We start from the raw sequence: 20,937 nt of genomic DNA on the forward strand, positions 1-20,937 counted from the left end.
TGGTATTAAGATGAATTTTGGTCGATCGGATCATGACGCTAAATACAGGTGTAAATGGGGTCTAAACAGTGGTGGAGGAAGTACTGAATCTCAGTACTTAAGTAAAAGTACAAAGAACCAGATAAATATTTACTTTAGTAAAAGTAGAAGTAACACAATGACAACCATACTTAAGTAAAAAGTACCTGATTTTAAATGTACTTTAAGTATTAAAAGTAAAAGTACTTGCATAACAATTGATGACTATTTTCTAATGATTAATAAAATATTTAATTCTAACTCATTCAACCTAATACTCCTAATGATGTTCAATAATGATGGAAAAAAAATTGTTGTCACCAACCACCAAACAAGCTTGCCATTTATATCAATATAAACCATGCTTATCCTTACTATATGTTAATAACTATGTTTGGCAGTAAACGCGATTAATTTATGGTATAATTCTGAACCTCTTGGCTTGCCATAATCCTAACCAAACGTATATTGCACACGGTGTGTTTTCTATGCACGTAAAAACTAATTTTCGTGTATAAATTGCACGATAAACACACTGCGTGCGAGACGCATTTAGTTGATGTATCTATGGCAACAAAACGTCACTGGTGAGACAAACGTGCAACGAACGGGCGTTCAGATTATGCTATGGCAGGGGAAAAACTGATCAGAAAATGTAATGAAAATGTAACAGAAGTTGTAGAAATGTAGTGGAGTAGAAAGTAAAATAATTGCTGCAAAATGTAACGAAGTAAAAGTAAAAAGTATGAACTATTTATTCTACTCAAGTAAAGTAAAGATACGTGAAAAATGTACTTAAGTAAAGTAACAAAGTATTTGTCCACCCAAGGGTCTAAAGCATTTGAGCTTGACCTCCTTAAACCACTTCCAGAAGGAACCGAAAACGCATTCGCCCGGACTGTTTTCGTAGTATCGTGGTTGAATATGTTCGAACAGCCACAAAAGACCGTCTACTCTCAGTCTACGGACTTATCAGAGCAGAAAAGAAAAGCTGATGCTCTCCATGTATTGTTTCCATCATTTCCTGGGCGCGTTGCTATGTAAATTGCGTGAGCTTATTATTTCATCAATTAGATTGAAAGATGTGAAACAGACTATATAGTTTTACCCACCAACAGACCCTGTTTTAGAAGAAATCAGGACAGAAGTGGTCAAAATTGGACAAAAGAGCCTCATCTTGTCTTAATAGCGGATGCCTTAATATTTTATTACCAAAAACATGGCCAAAATCATTCAAAACCACTGGTCAAGAATGAAAAAGTAAAAAATAGATAAAAAGCAACATTAGGTTTTTAAAATAAAATACAATATATATACATTTTGAGAGAAGATGAGAGTGGTAAAAACTTTTTTGGGATTGATTGGTGGGCAGTAACCTGGAGAAGATGCATTCATATAAAAACTGAATGAAGCATTTCAGTGGCTCAGCAGGAAGACCATTTCACTTGCCCCTCGAAACCCATTCAGTCGAATTACATCAGGTCCAAGAGTGTTTCCATCAGGAGAGTAGAGCCCCGACTCGAGAGGTTAGTTTGTTCAGTCAATGAACCAGCCATGAGTCAAGAGCTTCTGTCACTGGCTGAGCTTATTAAGGGCCAATTCCAGACAGACTCGCAATCGTGTTCATGAGCAAACACCTGGAGGCTGTAAAGACGGTAATAAAAATGGCTTAACGGTAATCACAGCGCAGGCTGTATGAAGTCTTAAGTCTGAGGGTCCTGGCGGGGTTGACTCGCTGGGTCGATCTCTCCCACGAGATCAGTATCTGTGCATTCAGAGCATGACATCATGGATCGACTCACAAAGGTTTATTATAGCACCACCATCGTGCAGACATAGCCAATATAGGAAAATAAACCATGTATACAATGTCAAATGTGCTAAACATTAAAGCTGCAACATTAATTTAAAATGCAAAGCGAGATATTGTAACGTCTGTCAGAGAGTTTGAAGTCTGCCCAGATGAAGAATAGGAAAGACAGCGCAGTCGATAAATTGCTCATCGGAGGAATCGTATGATTCTTTCTGTAAGTGTTTGCATATGTCTGGATCATGGCACACGTTTTTCAGGTTAGGATGTTGCACAGATGCGTCGAGGCGTGGGAAAATGAGAGCGTCTCTTTAGTTTAGAACACACAGACTAGTTTGGAACTAGTTTAGAACACAGCATCCAATCAGCTTTTGGGAAAAAAGGAGTCGTTAATTCTGATTGGTCAATTGTGACATTCTGCGGTCGAATATTCCTGTATTATGAATGTCAAACTGTATATTCGACTGTACCAAACACTTGATTTCCTACATATAATCAAATATTTCAAACAATTTTTAAACTCAAAAATTTAATTCCCATTTATTAATATATTTGACAAGTAGCAGTACAATAAGCTAACTAATGTACAATTATCAAGTTGTACCCTCAAAGTCAACCATTTCTGGGTGATATAAGATCAGACTGTCAGGGTTTAGTCTATCCCTTTCTGAATTATAAAGAACTTTCTTCCAATCTAAATATGGCGAAAAAGGTGAAGTGTGTAAATTTTAAAATATAAAATGCTATTGCAAATTGAGCCGACTATGTTTTTAAACAACTTCTTTGAACACAAACAGATAACCGCACACCACATTGAACCAATGTTGCAATGTAATTTTTTCTTGTGATGCTCAAACAAACAGAACAATATTTTGATAGTGCCACAGTTTTTGTCACACTTTTCGGCAGAATTGTCTTTTGCATGGATAGTTGTTAATCCACATTAAGCTAGTATAGGAAAATACTGGATCGTCACATTGGAATAGCAAACTATCCTAAAGTGTATAAATATATACATATAAGTGAGCCATTTCTGGGATGAATGAATGTGGCACTACAGTGTCAAAATGTTGTTGTGTTTGTCTGAGCAAACAACCAAAACCACACTGGTTCAACCAATGGTGTAAGTTTAGGGGCCAATGGTTTTAAGTTTAGGAATAATACTAAAATAATTCAAACATTCAGAAATACAAAAACAAACCTTCCTAAGGTCTATCCAAATTTCATTTGATTTCCCGAATGACAGCAGGAAGAGAGGAGGCCGAATGATTTGAAAAGAAGTTATTCTACCCCTCCTCTACCAACAGTCTTTTAACCTGCGAGTTACTCGTTCATCACTGAAAGTCAAGCCACATGCAGCGGTCAGTCTAGACACAAGAGCTCTTTGTGTGTGTGACTCTAATACGGGCCCGGGGCACACTGCCATATTTATCCACAGCGCTGATGATTTCCTGTTCGTGTTGACCCTCTCACTCCCTCCTCCCGAAGCACTGATGCAGGGCCAGCTCGTCCCCGTCTAACCCGTCATACAGCCCACTGCAAAGCGGATCTCAGATCAGCGACTTGGGACAAATTCAGGCTCTCTAAAAACAAGCAAATCCTTCGCTCATCGGCATCAGATGGTGTTTTAATGATTGCTACATAAATCCACCCTGCTCTAAACTTTTCACCTCACACATGCTTCTGATTTCCACACCAAATGAGCACAAGGCAATTATTAAAACATAAAAAATGAATATCTAAACTTGCATTTTTCTGAAGGAAACATCAGTGTCATTTTAAGAAGCCAATTTCAAATGTAACTCTTACAGTATAAAGTACATTTTGCAAGTATGCTTCATCAGGATAAACACACAGTGTGTAGTGTGAAAACTGAAAATTTCGCCATTAGCTTACAGTATTTTTTTTTTTAAACGTGCAAACTCTATACACTCAGTTTGAGCGTATGCCTTATGCACTAATTAGTTGGTCCACAAAATAACAAAAGAGGCCTGGCCCATTGTTTTACAGTCGAAAAACAAACAGAGGAGATGGAAGAACAACAGCAAACATTAGAACGACAGAGTGAACAATAGATAGAATGATAGAATAATAAAACAACAGATAAAATGATAGAACAATAAAATGACAGAACGAGCGAATAAACGAACGATACACAGACGGACGGATAGATAGAATGAGACAGATAGAACAATGGTAGAATGAGAGAACAATAGATAGAATGAAAGAGAGAACAATATAACTACAGATAGAACAAAAGATAGAATGGCAGATAGATAGAACAATGGTAGATCGGATAGATAGAATGGCAGTAGAACGATAGATAGACAGTCAGACAGATAGATAGATAGATATTATGATATGCAAATATCTTTATCCAATTTTAAACATTTCTCAAAATGTCACATTTAATCTAAGCTGAAACTATGTCTATACTTTGATATATAATGACTTTTTATGTATTCTAAAATTTTTTTTTTTTAAATACCGGTAGACATTTTCGATCTTAAAATCACAAACGTCTTAATAAAGACCAGAACAAACGGCACAGTCAGTGAGTTATGTGGTTCCAGCTGAACTAATTAAAGAAAATTGTAGATCGATCCCAATACAGCGCTCATCTTGCAAGTGGTTAACTTCTACATGAAGGGAAAAATCCGAAATGCCCCGGCTCTGAAACAGCCGTCCCCTTGATAAGAACTGAGGACACCGTTCAACTCTGCTCTTTATAACTGTAAAACAGAGAAGCTCTTTCAACATGAAACATGAGAAGGTAATTACTCAAAGGTGACTGCGTCTCAGAGGCATTCCTCAACAAAAGCACAGAAAAACAGAGAGGGCTGCTGAAATAACCTGGGAAGAGGAACACTTCGCTTGCATACAGTAGGAGAACAGACCCGCTGCAGGAATCTGGGCCACACATGGAAGAAATAGACACTCTTGAAAAAATGGAAGCTAAATCTGAGCTGAAGGGTTTTGGAAATTAAGAACAATTACATCCTGGCAGAAACGATGGTGGAAATCAAGCAGGGTTTGTTGAAAAGTCCTTCAGACTGAGAGAGAGAGAGAGAGAGAGAGAGAGAGAGAGAGAAAAGAAAACCACTTTGGATGTTTTAGAATTCTGAAATGTCTTATCAACGGCCTTTTCAACGGGATAGATCAAATAAAAAGGTTAAAAATATTTATTAGGCTAATAAAACATACAGACAGACAAACAAACAATAATATAAAAACGGTTTTATTTTAGTCAAGGCAAACCTAAAATGTCCGTTTCAATATAAATATGAAATTCTGTAGTTTAATAGAAGTGTGAAGGATGAATCACTCAAACTACACAAGCTGCGAAAGGCCGATGACACACACTTCTGTTAAATCGACTGGCTATTTTTAATCACTCCAGACAGCATGGCATAACACCACACCATATAGTTGTAAACTCCATGTATTTTTTGCATTTGAAACGATCCTAAGCGCAATGCATCTTTCCAAAGACATGTTGAGACATACAACTTGACATTAACGATCAGATCTTCATCCGTTTCCCAGTATGCTTTGTGTTTTTAACTCCACTGCCTCCAGCGCTACTGTACTCTGGGAGACAATTATTTAGTCGAAAGCTAAGCTAACAAACAAAAGTGTGTGCAGTCTCTCTTGGCAAGCGTAGAAAGAGAGTCCACTGAGAACAACTATAGGTCAAAGGTGAAACGCAAATCGCCCCGAAACCAACTGTTTCCACTCACACAGCAGCGTTAGCTCTGAACTACGGCCGGGCAGCGAGGCCTACGGAGACCGTGTTTGGATACGGTCCTGATTGCGGTGTTAGTGCGGGTCAGGGAAGACGGCTTTACATCCGTCTAAATGCTTGGAGGGAATAGAGGAGGGACAGATAGAGCGAAGGCAAGAAAAGGCGGATCAAAGAGCACAAAGGGGCAAACAACCGAGAGTAAGTGATCTCAATGACTCGAGCGAGGAGAAATTTCCTCCAACCACAAATACAGTTGGCCTGGGCGCAAGTTATATAAAAATAGTTTTTTTTTTTTCACTCGCGGTGCCTTTGGCAGCTGTGGCGGCTTTCAGCTGTGGTTCTCCGAGACTCTTCAAAGCCGAGAAAAGCCTGAATAATAATCACGGCTAATGTTTTCAACAGACTTTAGTCTTGCATGTTCCATCATGTTTAATAGCACACATGCATTTTCACCCAATGTAAAGTTCAATTAATTTCATGACATGCAAATGAGAAAGTTACATCGTCGTTGAATCATTGAAGAAAGAAAATAACAGTAAAATAGTGCCTAGACACTGTGATGCTGCTCTATTTTGCATCCTTTGTGGGATGGAATGTAAACAAGACATGAATAATAAGGAAAATTAAAAAGCACAGCCACAATGCTAGGATGCTGTGGGTTGCTATGCGGTTGCTAGGGTTTTTTATACACTTAAAAGTTTGGGGTGAGTCTGATTTTTTTAAGAGATTAATATTTTTATTCAGCATGGATGCATTAAGTTGATCAAAAGTGACGGTAAAGACATTTATAATGTTACAAAAGATCAAAAATTCAGTTTCGACAAAAATATTATGCGGCACAACTATTTTCAGCATTGATAATAAATCTTAAGAGGCAAATCATCCTATTAGGATGATTTCTGAAGGATCACGTGACACTGAAGACTGGAGTGATGATGCTGAAAATTCAGCTTTGAATCACATAAATGAAAATAGAAAAGCAGTTTTATTTGTAATAATATTTTAAAATATTTACAGTGTCATTTATCAAATAAACAGAATATTGGTTAAAGAGGCTAAAAACAAGACTTATCAACCACAAAATATTAAGGCTATGTTTACATGGAAACGATTCTTAGGAAAGGATTATTAGGAACACCTGTTCAATTTTTCATTAATGCAATTATCAAATCAACCAATCACTTTTGCTTCAATGCATTTAGGGGTGTGGTTCTGGTCAAGACAACCTTGAGGCGGATGGTCTACAACAGCAGAAGACCCCACCGGGTACCACTCATCTCCACTACAAATAGGAAAAAAGGCTACAATTTGCAAGAGCTCACCAAAATTGGACAGTTGAAGACTGGAAAAATGTTGCCTGGTCTGATGAGTCTCGATTTCTATTGAGACAATCAGGTGGTAGAGTCAGAATTTGGCGTAAACAGAATGAGAACATGTATCCATCATGCCATATTACCACTGTACAGGCTGGCTATGGTGGTGTAATGTGTGGGGGATGTTTTCTTGGCACACTTTAGGCCCCTTAGTGCATCGTTTAAATGCCACGGCCTAGCTGCATTGTTTCTGACCATGTCCATCCCTTTATGGCCACCATGTGCCCATCCTCTGATGGTTACTTCCAGCAGGATAATGCACCATGTCACAAAGCTCGAATCATTTCAAATTGGTTTCTTGAACATGACAATGAGTTCACTGTACTAAATTGCCCCCCACAGTCACCAGATCTCAACCCAATAGAGCATCTTTGGGATGTGGTGGAACGGGAGCTTTGTGTCCTGGATGTGCATCCCACAAATCTCCATCAACTGCAAGATGCTATCCTATCAATATGGGCCAACATTTCTAAAGAATGCTTTAAGAACCTTGTTGAATCAATGCCATGTAAAATAAAGGCAGTTCTGAAGGCGAAAGGGGGTCAAACACAGTATTAGTATTTCCTAATAATCCTTTAGGTGAGTGTATGTGAGATTTGAAAGTTTGGAAGACAGATAGCTGGAGTAATCACAATTCAAAGACAAATTGTAACCGTTTAAAGGTTAAAGAGTGAAATATGTCATAATTTGGCTAGTTTCAGAACTTTAATACTAATTGAAAGTGTGTAGTTGCATACTGCTTTATTCATGTGAGAACAAACAAAACATCTGTCAGACACACATTTCCTCAATAGCAGGGCTCAAACTTTACCACCTTCCTCTCTCTCACTCTCGCTAAAGTAATTGATTTCTGGCCACAAATCTTTGAGTTTGTCTTGTTAGAGCTGAGCGCGGCTTGACTCTGACAGCTGTGTGTGAATAACAGGTCTTCACCTTAAACACTCCCTTTTTTCTGTGTATGAGATAGATACTGTTAGCATTAGAATGCAAGTTGATGTCATCAGTGAGAGTTGATTAACATTTCGCTTAATTCGTTGTTTACAGCATAGACACAAAGCTTTGTGTTCAGTGCCAAGTGCGGCCCATGTTCAAAAGTAAGAGATGAGAGATTTCCACAAAGAATAGTCAGATTTTGGCTGCAAAACTGAATTGTTTATATAATGAGTTTCTTTTTAAATCCTGGTCCAGACTGTCAGAACTGGGCTGCTTTAATCACTGGGGTATTGGGCACTGACGGATAGCTTGAAAAATGTTGACTAAACACATTCAGTCTCTTTGACACCCTGTTGAGGTATTCATTTAATGTTAATGAGGTATTTATTATCTTTTCCTTTTCCAGTCTGATATTATAAAAGGTTCTGTCACGAATAATACAGTAAGTGGCAATTAGGCCTTCAAATCAGCCATTTTTCATTTTGGTTTTCTCTGTGTTCATTCAACAAACAGCTGGAAACATTCCTTGGGATATGGCTTTTAATTATGAGACTTATTTTTGTAATCAGGCTCTCGAAATTAAAGTATAAAAACGTTCAATGTAGATTTATCAGCCAAAATATCGGTTATTGGAGTACAAATATAAAGAATTCTCGGATATCTGTATTGGTCAAAATTTTCTTATCAGTCCATCCTAGTTATTTTAACTATACTACTAGTATTATACTGTAAACCCGTTGCAAACCCATAAAATATAACACTACTAAAAGTTTACCCTCAAGGTACCATAACAGTACTATGGTACTACAGAGATGGTATCAGATGGCAATGCCATGATACTTTGGCATAGAGAAGAACATGGTTAGTTGTCATGTTTTTATTCCAATGAATAAACTCACACCATAAAGTATTAACTACAAAAAACGGTTTCACTTTATTTTGATGGTCCCTTTAACCTTTTAGAGTGTTAGTAGAGTATTAGTAGACTGGTGAGGTTAGGGTTAAAAAAATGTTGACATGTAGTTGCAAAGCTACTTATAGTCAGAAGAATGTTTGTCGGGGAGCAACACAATAAATAGTAAGCAGATATTAAGCAAACAGTTTACTAATGATCTAATGAAAGTTAGTTGAGAGTTGAGAGTAGGTACAATGTTACTTACTGTATAGTCAACAGAATGTTCAAAAGGGACCATCAAGATAAAGTGTTACCCCCCAAAAAAGCAATTGAACAAGCTTTTTGAAAGCTCATGCCAAGAAAAAAAGAGATCCAACATAAAAAAACACAGCTAGAGAAAACAAGCCTTTGAGTTTTGAACTTTTTACAAGTTACTAGTTTCTTAAGTTACTCCATTCTCCCTACCTTGGTATTGAACGTTTGACATTGTACTGATACCATGACATCTACAAGGTACTCCAAAAGACTTTTTTAAAGTGCAACAAAAGAAAACAAATATATAAATAAATGGTTTTTAGAAATGGTTGCTTTATTTTTTCACAGTTCTGCCTTTTTAAAAAGCAAAAGACTTTGTTGCTTTAAGCGTTGAATACTCAAAAACGGTGTCCATCACCTGACCCTCACTGCTCCTCAGAGACTTTCAGTGCTTTAGATAGTTGATTTAGCATAAGATGAAACTCAGACTCTTGTGGGTGATTTCTGCAGACATGGCGCCTCCCCACACAGATTTGACTGGTGCCAGTAGGCATCTATGCCAACGCTGGACTCATAAGCGGATAGTTTGGTGAAGTTGGCTCCATACGGACGAGTATTTTCCCCCTTGAGTGCCTTAGCAGATTTTTTTTTTTTGGGGGGGGGGGGGGGGGGGGGGCATTAAGCATGTTCTTTGAAGTTTTCACACCATAACGCTTACACATATTTTTTAACTTCATGAGTGTACAATAATTTGTCTTTGCCATTTTCAAATATCTTTTTCAACTTTCATGTTGGTGCTTGCCATGGCAATTAAACTAATTTTTATGCAATTTTAATTGGAGCAAAAAAAAAAAAAACCTGATTGAAAGAATGTTTTATTAAAATGCTACAAAATATAAAAGGTCACAAGGAGGAAAATTTATAACTGAATCAAATAATGCATGCATTTACTAAACATAACTAATAATGTTGCTTAAAACCAAACATTATCAACCCATCTTTTAAATAAAATTATATGTGAATTTCATAGATTCTCAGTTTTCACCAATGACCTTATGCATCAGGACACTTATTTAGTGCACAGTGTTAGGAAAGTGCTATGGTTGATTTTGCTGTTATTCAGTATTTTCCATGTAAATAAAATCAGAACAGCCTTTTATAATCGAGCACCTAGTAAGCACCATTAATGACAATCTCAACTGAATATTACAGATTTAGAAGCTATTAAATTCATGCCACCAGTCTTACTTTTTTAAATTTCATTCAGTAAAATTGTTTTGATATTACAAAATATTGACAAAATGTTTGTTTCTTGGTAGTTTTGGTGAGGGAATATCATCTGGTAAATGGGCAACAAAAAAAGGAGGGTCATACTGAAATCAGAGGGCTAATTGCCTGATTTGTAGGTGTAATAGACCAAATTTATTTCATGTCACCAGTTTCACTTTTTTTAATTTCATTTAGTAAAATTCTCTAAAAATAACAGCCAAGTCTCTTTGATCAAAATACAAGTGTGCGACCTGGTTCGTGGTCTGGTCAGCATTTGAAAAGCAGCATTCAGCAGTGATCCTTATTCTACAGGGGATCCTATGGAGCCATGGAAAAGAGCTCTTTCTGGCTCCGTTTGGAGCGGCATGGAAAGTCCCCATAGTGGAAAGTCCCTCTCCTAAACTTGACAGATTGTGGATGTGTATGATCATGAGGGGCCGAGACAGACTTGCCCTTTAGCCAAGAAACACACACTGAATATTACATTACATTACTCTTCTGCACACAAACACACACACACACACACACACACACACACACACACACACACACACACACACACACACACACACACACACACACACACACACACACACACTTTCTTCTCCTAAAAAATCACCCCAAATTATACCACAACACATTAGCAACCAATGAAATAAGTGCATGTGCATGCTATAAAAAAAAAAGAAAAAAAGATAAAAAGCAACATATGAGAAGCGGTGCACACGACACGGGAGGCATATATCCTCACATACTGTAGATCCCTAACGTCTAACAGCTCTGACAGGCAGCATGTGGCAGCAATATGACCACCATCACCACAGGAAACAGCCAAGTAGAGGAAGTGAGTGATTCTGTAGAGGGAGCAACAGTATGAACATTGTGTAGAGCGAGTTAGAGGCAAGGCGAAGAGGTTCGGCTTCTGAAAAAAGACACCAACGATATCCTCAAATAAAGTTCCTTGAAGAACTTAAAAAAGGTTCAGGCTGCAAATCTATTATAATCAGAACATTTTAATAATATAACATTTTATTTGTAGCTTTTAGTCCATTTTTGTTATCTTTCTTTTCATTTATATGCTAGTGCGAAAAGTTGACAGAATTCACTTTTAGACTGCAAAAAATAAAAATAAAAAAATAAATAAAAAACAATCCATAATGAGTTTTTGTGCTGTGATTTCCAAGTAAAATATCTAAAAAACATTGACTTGAGAAGCAACCCGGCATGCAATGTTAAGACTGGTTTTCTTTTGATTTCATCTTTAAACAAGTGTGGCTGATATTTTTTACTTTTTTATACTTTAAATAAAAAAAAAAGTCTGCCAACCAGTGCAGCAAGACACTGCAAACCTCTAGTAACGATGTTCATAGTTCAGGAAAGGATGGGGTGGGAACCAGCAAAAGATAAATGTAACTTCAATGACAAAATAAACAACAACACAAAAGTAGAGCGGCAGCCCCTCACAGATGCAAACTGAAACAAAACACCCAAATTAATTCCAGGCCTGGTCCTCTCTCTTCTTGTAACGTCATCACTCCTATTTTTGTCCTTCTGGATCTTCTCTGTGGGACTCCAGACAGGTGTGACGCGCGAGTGATGCTCATTAACACTTGCGCCACCCGCCTCGCTCCATTCCCAAGGCTCTCGGCCCCACCCTGCTCGCTACATGTCCCCATCGCCCTTCGCAGGCAAGACGCGTACACTGGAGACTGCGCTCTACTTATTTATTTTGAGTAAGTCTTAGATATATAAACTGAAAAATACTTATTTTTAAAGAGTAGCAGATAGATGCATAAAAAAAAAAATCAGGAAAACATAAAAAATCCTAATGACTTACACATTAGAAACACTTAATTTAGATAATCCACTTTAGACATTCTACTAACTTTAAGTAACTTTGCAACTAAATTTCAACTATCAGTCATTAGCGAATTAGTAGACTGTATGCTTAATATCTGCTAACACTTTATATCGATGCAAGTACGTCAACTTATTCTACTAACCTGAACCCTAACCCAACAGTCTATAGTACTCCAAGAGTTAGTTAAGATGCAGTAGCAAAGTTACCTCCTCGTAAAACCTTCTGCAACTGATTTACAAACAGTGTAAAATAAAAGCAAAAACAAAAAGGATTGTCAACCAAAACCAAGTCAACAAACCATTCTATGTGGTCTTTAAAAAACTAAACCAGAAAACCGTGCGAATATAAAAAGTAAAGTTCATCAAAAGCCTGTAACATGGTGCGGTAAATCTATATCAAGCTGGGCCGCTCTCTTCCAGTAATTCACCTGAAAGAAGTTCTAAATAGTTCCATAGAGCATGAGGGGAAAAAAGGCAAAAGCCATGAGAAAATTCGCAAAAGAGATCAACGCTCAGCATAGCAGTGAAATCATCCGTCTGTGCTCTGACAGGCCTCAATGACACCATCCCTGTCTAGGGGGCATGTAGACCGTTCTGCTGAGCAAGCATGAGTGTGATATACACACACACAGCCGTGCTGGAGCCCATACATTCATCTGGACCTCCTACAGTATATACACAGTCCAGGTGCTGTGTTCAGTGAGTCACTTCCACTTAAATGCACCTTTGTTCTACAGCTGTAACAGTTTAAAAGTTATATCAATGTATACTGTATGCGTGTGTGTGTATATATATATATATATAATTGGGTGAGTAAGAAAAAAACTTTTATTCAGCAAGGATGTCAAGGATTTCAGTGAAGACAATTATGTTACAAATGATTTCTGTTTCAAATTAGGCTTCATCAAAGAGTTCTGGGGAAAAAATCAGTTTACACAATAACAAAGCAGCAAAAATGTTTTCAACAGTTGTAATAACAAGTAATTTTTCTTGAGCAACATATCGGCATATTAGAATGATTTCTGAAGGATCATGTGACACTGTGGCTTCTGAAAATTCAACTTTGCCATCAGAGGAATTAATTACTTTTTAAAATATACTCAACTAGAGAACAGTTCATTTGCATTGTAATAATATTTCACAATATTACCAAATGTGACCATTTTTACTGTATTTTTTATCAAATAAATGCAGCCTTGGTGAGCATAAGACACTTCTTCAAAATCATCATTTTTAAAAAATCCCCAAACTTTGAATAGTGATCAAATGCCCTCTTCTAAAATGTCGCTCACTCTTTTTATAAGTGACCGGACGTCCAATTCATTGTGGCAAATTGTTTTGATATTACAAAATATTGACAAAATGTATGTTTCTTGGTAGTTTTGGTGAGTGAATGCCATCTGGTAAATGGGCAACGAAAAAAAGGAGGGTCACTACTGAGATCAGAGGGCTAATTGCCTGAAGAGATGGCAACCGGTGGGCACTAAACAAACAGAACTTACCCTGGCACTGCCAACCTCAACACACATTCAGATCTCCCAGTGTTGTTTGCTTTCCTCAATTGCTTCCACATGTCTGAAGCTTTCTTACAAGCGCTCACCGTTATAAATCAGGCACCTTTCAAAAATGTTGAGGCTGACACTAACTAGTTTCAATTACTAGCAATATTTCCAAGGGTCCAGAACATCATATTGTTCTCTTGGGGTAATCTATTTACACACAGCAAACAACCTACAAAATTCATTTCTGTTGTGTTAGGAATGATATTTCTACCAATTAAAAAAACAAACAAAAAAAACATTTCTCCATGTCTCAAAGACATCTAAGCTTATTTATAGCCCAAATCCCACTACAAGTGTATAGGGGTTACCATTTAACAACCAAGGCTGAAACTCCACACTCCTAATAAAATCATTTTTCAAGTTAATCTCACTCTGTACTGCTATAAATACACCATCTGTGTCTTTCAAAGACCCGCAGAAACATGAACTTAAGTAACCGTCCTGATTTCACAGCGGCTGGCGGTTTGAAATGAAACCAGCAGATTAAGAGAAGGAAGACTTGTGAACAATCGCAGAAAGATGGGCTAATCCACAAAGCAATAAGGGGGCGACCGCGAGTCCCTCTAGTAGTCTCACATGCCTTTCGTTGAAGACTCAGATTTCTGCTAACCATCGTATTCTTATACAGAAAGACGGATGGAATGTCGCTCCTGGGATGATGTGACAGAAGAGGAGAGGGTTTTGGTGTTATTGTGGGATTAACTATAAATTATTAGTTGTATATCGTGAAATGAAACCAAGATGATGAAACTTCTTGATGTTGCTTTACGGTCAAGATCAGGCAAATAATACTACACATATACTAATCCAATTGCCCAACACATGCACGATTGAAATGCCATCTTTTTTTATTTTTATTTTTTTTTTATTGACATTGCAAGACGTAAAATACACTTTTGGTCATATTGTACAACATATTTGTCCTTGTCCTACATCATCATTTTTTCCAAAACGAAACAGAAAATCAATAATAAAAAAAATAAATAAGTAAATAAAAAAACATAAAAAAAAAAAAAAAAACATGGTAGCAAGAACAAAAACAGGGGAGTGCCTCAGGTATTATGAATCAGACAAAGTCTGATCTTATTGTTTGAATACATTTCAAGAATCCTTTCCACAACCTCTTGAATTTATCCATTTCAAGTCTACAAGTGGAGGTCAGTTTCTCAATAACATATATATCATGCATCACATCAACCCAATTTTCCTTTCTTGGCGCTTCCACCTTTAGCCATTTCCTAGTAATTCCCTTTTTTCCTGCTAGTAACATGATTTTAAACATTTTCCAATTCAGATTCTTTTTACCTTGCATATTAAGTCTTCCCAAATAAAGTGTGTCAAAAGTGAAAGGTAGATTATGAAATGCCATCTTAACCCCCTTTTAGATGGATCTGGATCAAATGTTTCTTTTAAAGTGATTCTGCCATTTTAAGATCAGATTGACAGGATGAGACTTGATCTTGAATCAGGACTGCTTCTCTGAAATTCCTTCATACATTCATTCTAAAAATACACAACAATCAAAATACCGTTCTGCTCAAATAATAAAAAAAATATGTAATATACAATACCATTCAAAAGTTTGGGATAAGTAACATTTCTTTCTTTTTAAAGAAGAAAAATGAATACTTGTATTCAGCTACGGCACATTAAAAGACCAAAAGTGACAGTAAAGAGACTTCTTTCCAAGCCATTAACTCCAAACTTTTGAAAGGTATTGTATTTTAAAAAAAAATACTGCCAAAAGGTAACTGTGCTACTATTGCCTAGGAAAACAATTAAATGCACACCCATAAAAGAAAGGTTAAAATAGTTATGTAATGGTTTTCAAAATACTGAAAACCAGATCAGTAAACAGGTAGCCGATGCTGTTATAAAGTTTCATCAGTAAACTAAGGACATGACAGCCTCTAATGAAACCTTCATCAACACCAGACGGGAAAAATGATTGAAACAAACAATGTCCTGATTCCTGCTGCTCTCTGGATTTATAAATATACAGCCAACGCACATATTTGAGACTGAGGTCGTGTAATGATAGAGCCTCAAGTACACAAGTGTGGGAGGAAGTGGAAAAAAAAAAATCGAGAGAATAAGGGAAGGAAAATAAAAGATTTAAGGATGGATAGATGAAAAATAAAGTAAAAAGAGAAAGAATGAGATGGATGTACGGAAGGAAGGAATGGATGATGAAAAAAGAAAAAGAATGGATGGAAGGATGGATGGGAAAAAGGAAAGATGGACAGACAGATGATGAAAACTGATCTCATGAAATGACGTATGTATGACACGCCAATTCGTATTTGCATTTTTGGAGTGCTATCAACACGCATAATCGCTTTTCAGCGTGTTTATGAGCGCCGTTGACTTAACGTTACATTACTGTATAAATATATGATCTACCCCAACCCCGTCCCTAAACCTACCCGTCACTGGGGTTAATACCATTTATGAGTCTTCCCCTACCATCCTAGGAAAAAAAAATTTCGCTCCCCAGATGTAGATCTACATTTTGCTTCTTTTCGCTTGGACATTTAACGGCGCGTACATACACACGGAATCACTCGGACATTTAACGCCGTAGACATACACGCATCCATGCGGATAGCTCAAAATGAGTATAGATAACACGCCACTTGACTTGAAAGTGGCGTGTATGTTTACGCAAAAGTCATGATGTCATGTTGGATGATGGATGGATAAATGATGAAAAACTAAAATAATGATGGATGGATAGAAGAAGATAAAAGAATGGATGGATGGATTGGAAAAAAGGAATATGGACATTGAAGGACGGACAGACAGACGGATGGATGGATAGATAGAAGATAAATTAATGGATGGATGATAAATGGGAAAAAGGAAAGATTAGGGATGCACGATATATCGGCCACCATATCGGTATCGGCCGATATATGTTCAATTTACTGTTATCGTTATCGGCCGGATAAGAAAATTTAGCCAATATATTAAAGCCGATAAATAATGTATTATTTTCTTCAGCTGAGACACTTAAGATGCGCACTGTTCAACATGATGGATTTGAATTTTAAATTGCAACATGCAAGGCTGTCATATCCGCTACATAAAATTATAACGAGAACATCATTGTGATTGTGTGTTTTGGACGTGGATTTTAATGGTGAGACTACTGTTTTTGTAATCAGGTTCTCAAAAATTATCTAAAAATTTGGGTTTAGATTTATCGGCCAATATATCGGTTATCGGCTTTCGAATATAAAGAATTATCGGTTATCGGTATCGGCCAAAATTTTCATATCGGTGCATCCCTAGGAAAGATGGACCGAGAGATGGAAGGATGATGTAAGAAAAACTGAAAGAAGGATAGATGGAGAAAGAAAGCAAGAATGAGAAGGAAGGAAGGCAGGAAGGATGTTGGATGGGGAAAAAGAAAGATGGACAGACAGATGGATGGATGATGAAAGAAAAGAAGGATGAAACGAAGAATGGATGGAGAAAGAAAGAAAAAAAGAAAGAACGAGAAGGAAGGAAGAATGATGGATGGGAAAAAGGAAAGATAAACGATTTTTGGACACATCCTGCTATGAAACAATCACCCCTTTCTTTCTTTATCCCATCCATCCATCCATTCTGGCTTGGGTCAACAGACAGGGAAAAGAAAGAAAAAGATGATTACTCCATAGCAGGATGTGTCAGTTTTCAGGCATTTGGCCCTCAGGCTGAAGAAAAAACAGCTTGAACCAGCTTTATAAAACTGTAGAGAGAGAAACAATGAAAGTGTAAACGACAGGTTCCTAGCGCTGGCACTGGCATCTGACTGACTCGGAGTCCACGCTGCCCCCTGGAAGCTGGCACAGCTCCTAGAAAGCCATTCTGGCTTGAGAAAACAGAGCCGTGTGTCGCAGCTGCACTCTGGCCTATTAAAACCTCCAGCTATAATGGGAAACCCAGAGGGATTGCTACGCTTATTAGCCACCACACTATGTTTCTGAGCCACAATCCGGTCTACTTCTGCACGCACGCCAGACAAAAGGGCTAACTTTAGCTTCCATCAGACTCTCACAACAAAGCCACCATTACTGACAAATTGAGAGCTCAAACGACGTAAATTACTATAATTTTGCCAGTGTGCAAAGTTATTTCCTTCATAATTTAAGTGTGCATCCATGATCCGTATGGCATTCATAAGTGTTCTTAGCTGTTGTGATCACGCTCAGCAAAAATGTTGACTTGCATTTATTCTTTCAGTCATTGGCATCTAGTTTTGACTGACGACGCAGTTTCTAATAAGCCAATTAGAAGCTATCAAAGAGTCCGTAACTGATGTCTTCAGCCAGAGACAGAAGGATAACCTGTAATTAGTCTAGCGGTGCTCAGTCATCCAGACAATGGGAGCTTAGAAGAGCACCAGGCAACTGTGGACGGTCACGCGGGCATGAACCGCCTGTAACGAACCAGGCCAAACTAAACATAGAGGTCGAGTAGCCATTCCAGATCAACTGAGCAACATTTCATTGTGTGCATTACCCTACAACTTAGCCATGATCATTTTTATAAGGGAATGTTACAAAAGATGCTGTTGCTGATTCATCCAAAAATCCATTTGTAATAATAAATGTTTCTAGAGCAGCGAATCAGCATGTTAGAATGATTTATGTAGGATCATGTGACACTGAAAATTCAGCTTTGCCATCACAGGAATAAATTTGTCTTTAAGTGTATTTTTGTCCTCTCAAGATGCAATGAGTTAAAGTATGTTGGCGATTTCAGACATTTTTGCACTGAATGTTCACAGTATCATCCAGAAAAATCATTAAGAGGTCTAATGAGCTCTAGCCACTGAGAGGAACAGACAAACAAGACACAAGTAATAAAAATCTGGTGTCGACTGGCTAATTAACGGCTACACACTCATTTGAACAAGGATGAACTGAACCGCAAATAACCTCTGAATTTTACGCAACTGAAACCTGTTTACCCAAGTGCTAGTAAGACATAGAGAAAGGACATCTTTCTTGATGAATGATTTTATGACTCCAAATTGTTCAGGTTTCAAGTTATAAATAGAAGGTCTGAGTTTCCCAGAAGCTTCTTGGCACTAAGGTCGCTTGTTTCCTCACAACAGAAGAAAAGCAGTCAAATTGCCTTGATGCACTTGGAAAATGTTGCACTGGCAAGTAGTAGAACATATACAGCCAATCACGTTTGTTAAAATATATATAAAAATATATGTAACCAATCAAAATCCTCTGTCTGGTGAGGACAATGTAAACATAAATATTTGGCCAATTAAATCCTGACATATACTGTAAAGTCAGTATCAGCCCATATTTGGTAATTATGCATTTTATTGTCAAGTTACAAAGCACAAAGTCACTCCAAAGGAGTTATTCTTAATATTGGTAAGCATTGTTTCTGAACTCCCTGAAACGCCTCCATTGTAGTCTTGAGTTTTCTTCAGGAACATGGCACTGTTTAAAATGTTTAAAAGCATTTCCCACCCAAGACATATCCAAATAAAGTGGTGAGGCCTGGTTGAGTTACGTTAGAAGTGTGTTGAAACTCACGGTTATGGAAAGGGACATTTCCTAAACACACTTGAAGCAGTTGACCAATCACAACACATCCAGCTGGCCAATCAGAGCACACTGCCCTTTCAGGAAGGAGGGGCTTCACAGAGACCAGAACTAAACAAAGCTATACTGACAGACTGGGAAGATAGGCGCTGCAACAATGTAAAATATGCAAAAAAATAAGGTGTTATTTTGAAAATTCAAGCATGAAAACCTGTTCTAGTAACAAAATCAACTTTTTTTTAACTTATATTGAGTGAATATGTATTGTATTGTCAAAATAAAGGTTCCCTTTAATAGTTTGCAGATTCCCTCTAGGAAAAACTAGCCTATAATACAAGACAAGAACAATGATACAAAATCCTCAGTAGCAATAATTAAATGTACAATGTATTTACAATAATTAAATTAAATGAACATTGTATGAATGCAATTACAAAATTAACATGAAACATGCAGTAATAAATACTAAAAAGAGTAGAAAGACACAATCTAATCCAATAAACCATCAACACAACGTGCTAGTCAAATCCAACAGCACACATAAACACAAACAATAGCAAGGGCCGTAGATGTGTTGTTTCCTGTTTTCCTGTGGCTTTTACGGATATTAAGCCAGTGATCTATATGGATATTAAGTCATATGTCTCCTAATATTGGCAAAAAGAGAGCTCTTTAAAGATCCAACTGGGAAAAGGGATCTTAAAACAAACCTTAAACAGGGTTCCAACGCTTTTTGAAAACATTTTTCAAGTCTTTTGTAGTTGTTCGTGATTACTGGATAGGAATATATATATATATATATATATATATATATATATATGTATATATAATATATATATATATATATATATATATATATATATATATATATCAGTGATGCGCGGGTCAATGTATAAACAACCCGCAACCGACCGACGTTTTCAACTACCCGCCCGCAACTCGGACCGCAAAAAAAAAAAGTAAAAAAATATTGTACCCGACCCGCTTCCTGACCGCATTTTTAAAAATTAGTAAATGCTCATCGGAGCGTTATTGGGCCATAGACGTGTAACAACACAGCGTCGCAAGAAGACGTAGGCCTACACATAACAAAGGCAAAGCCAGCACTTTGGTCATCATCTTTCATTATTGAACAGCAAATGTCTCCCACACTTTTACTCTTTCTATTTGTGTATTTGCAGAGCTTCCACTCCCCAGTCATCACCTTTTCTCTTGCCGCCTCCATCTCTCTGCAGACTGTAGTGATCATGGCCGGTTCGTGAACGAATCGTTCTTTTGAACCGGCTCTTTTTAGTGAACCGGTCGAACCAGTACACTAAATCGAACTGAATCGTTCGAAACAGTTCGCGTCTTGCGTCAGTGCTGATCCACAAGTTACTGAAGTTACTCACTTTCAGACATGCCTGACAGTCACCTACGAATCGAAATAAATCAATATCCTGAATTATATTTTACTCCAGTAACTCCAACAGTTCACTGAACCGAGACATGTGCCACTGTTGAGAGAAGTGATGAGCACGAGCAGCTGATACTGCGTATACCGAACGCACAGGGACAGCGGACCGCGGTTCTCCAATCACTAGTATAGAACCGAGAACTGTTTAGACTGAGCTTGTGTGTTATCTTCGTGCCAGTTATTGCAGCCAATAATGTGTAGGG

At 37.4% G+C, this 20,937-nt stretch overlaps 1 protein-coding gene across 2 annotated transcripts in view; it reads right to left on the reverse strand.

Annotated features, from left to right (window-relative positions):
* efl1 (elongation factor like GTPase 1) overlaps positions 1 to 20,937 on the reverse strand; it is a 108,600-nt gene that overhangs the window by 35,273 nt on the left and 52,390 nt on the right. The gene's annotated exons all lie outside the window — the stretch shown is intronic.

The sequence above is a fragment of the Pimephales promelas genome, chromosome 1 (assembly GCF_988280905.1).
Source record: "Pimephales promelas chromosome 1, fPimPro1.hap1.1, whole genome shotgun sequence".
NCBI classification, from domain to species: Eukaryota; Metazoa; Chordata; class Actinopteri; order Cypriniformes; family Leuciscidae; genus Pimephales; species Pimephales promelas.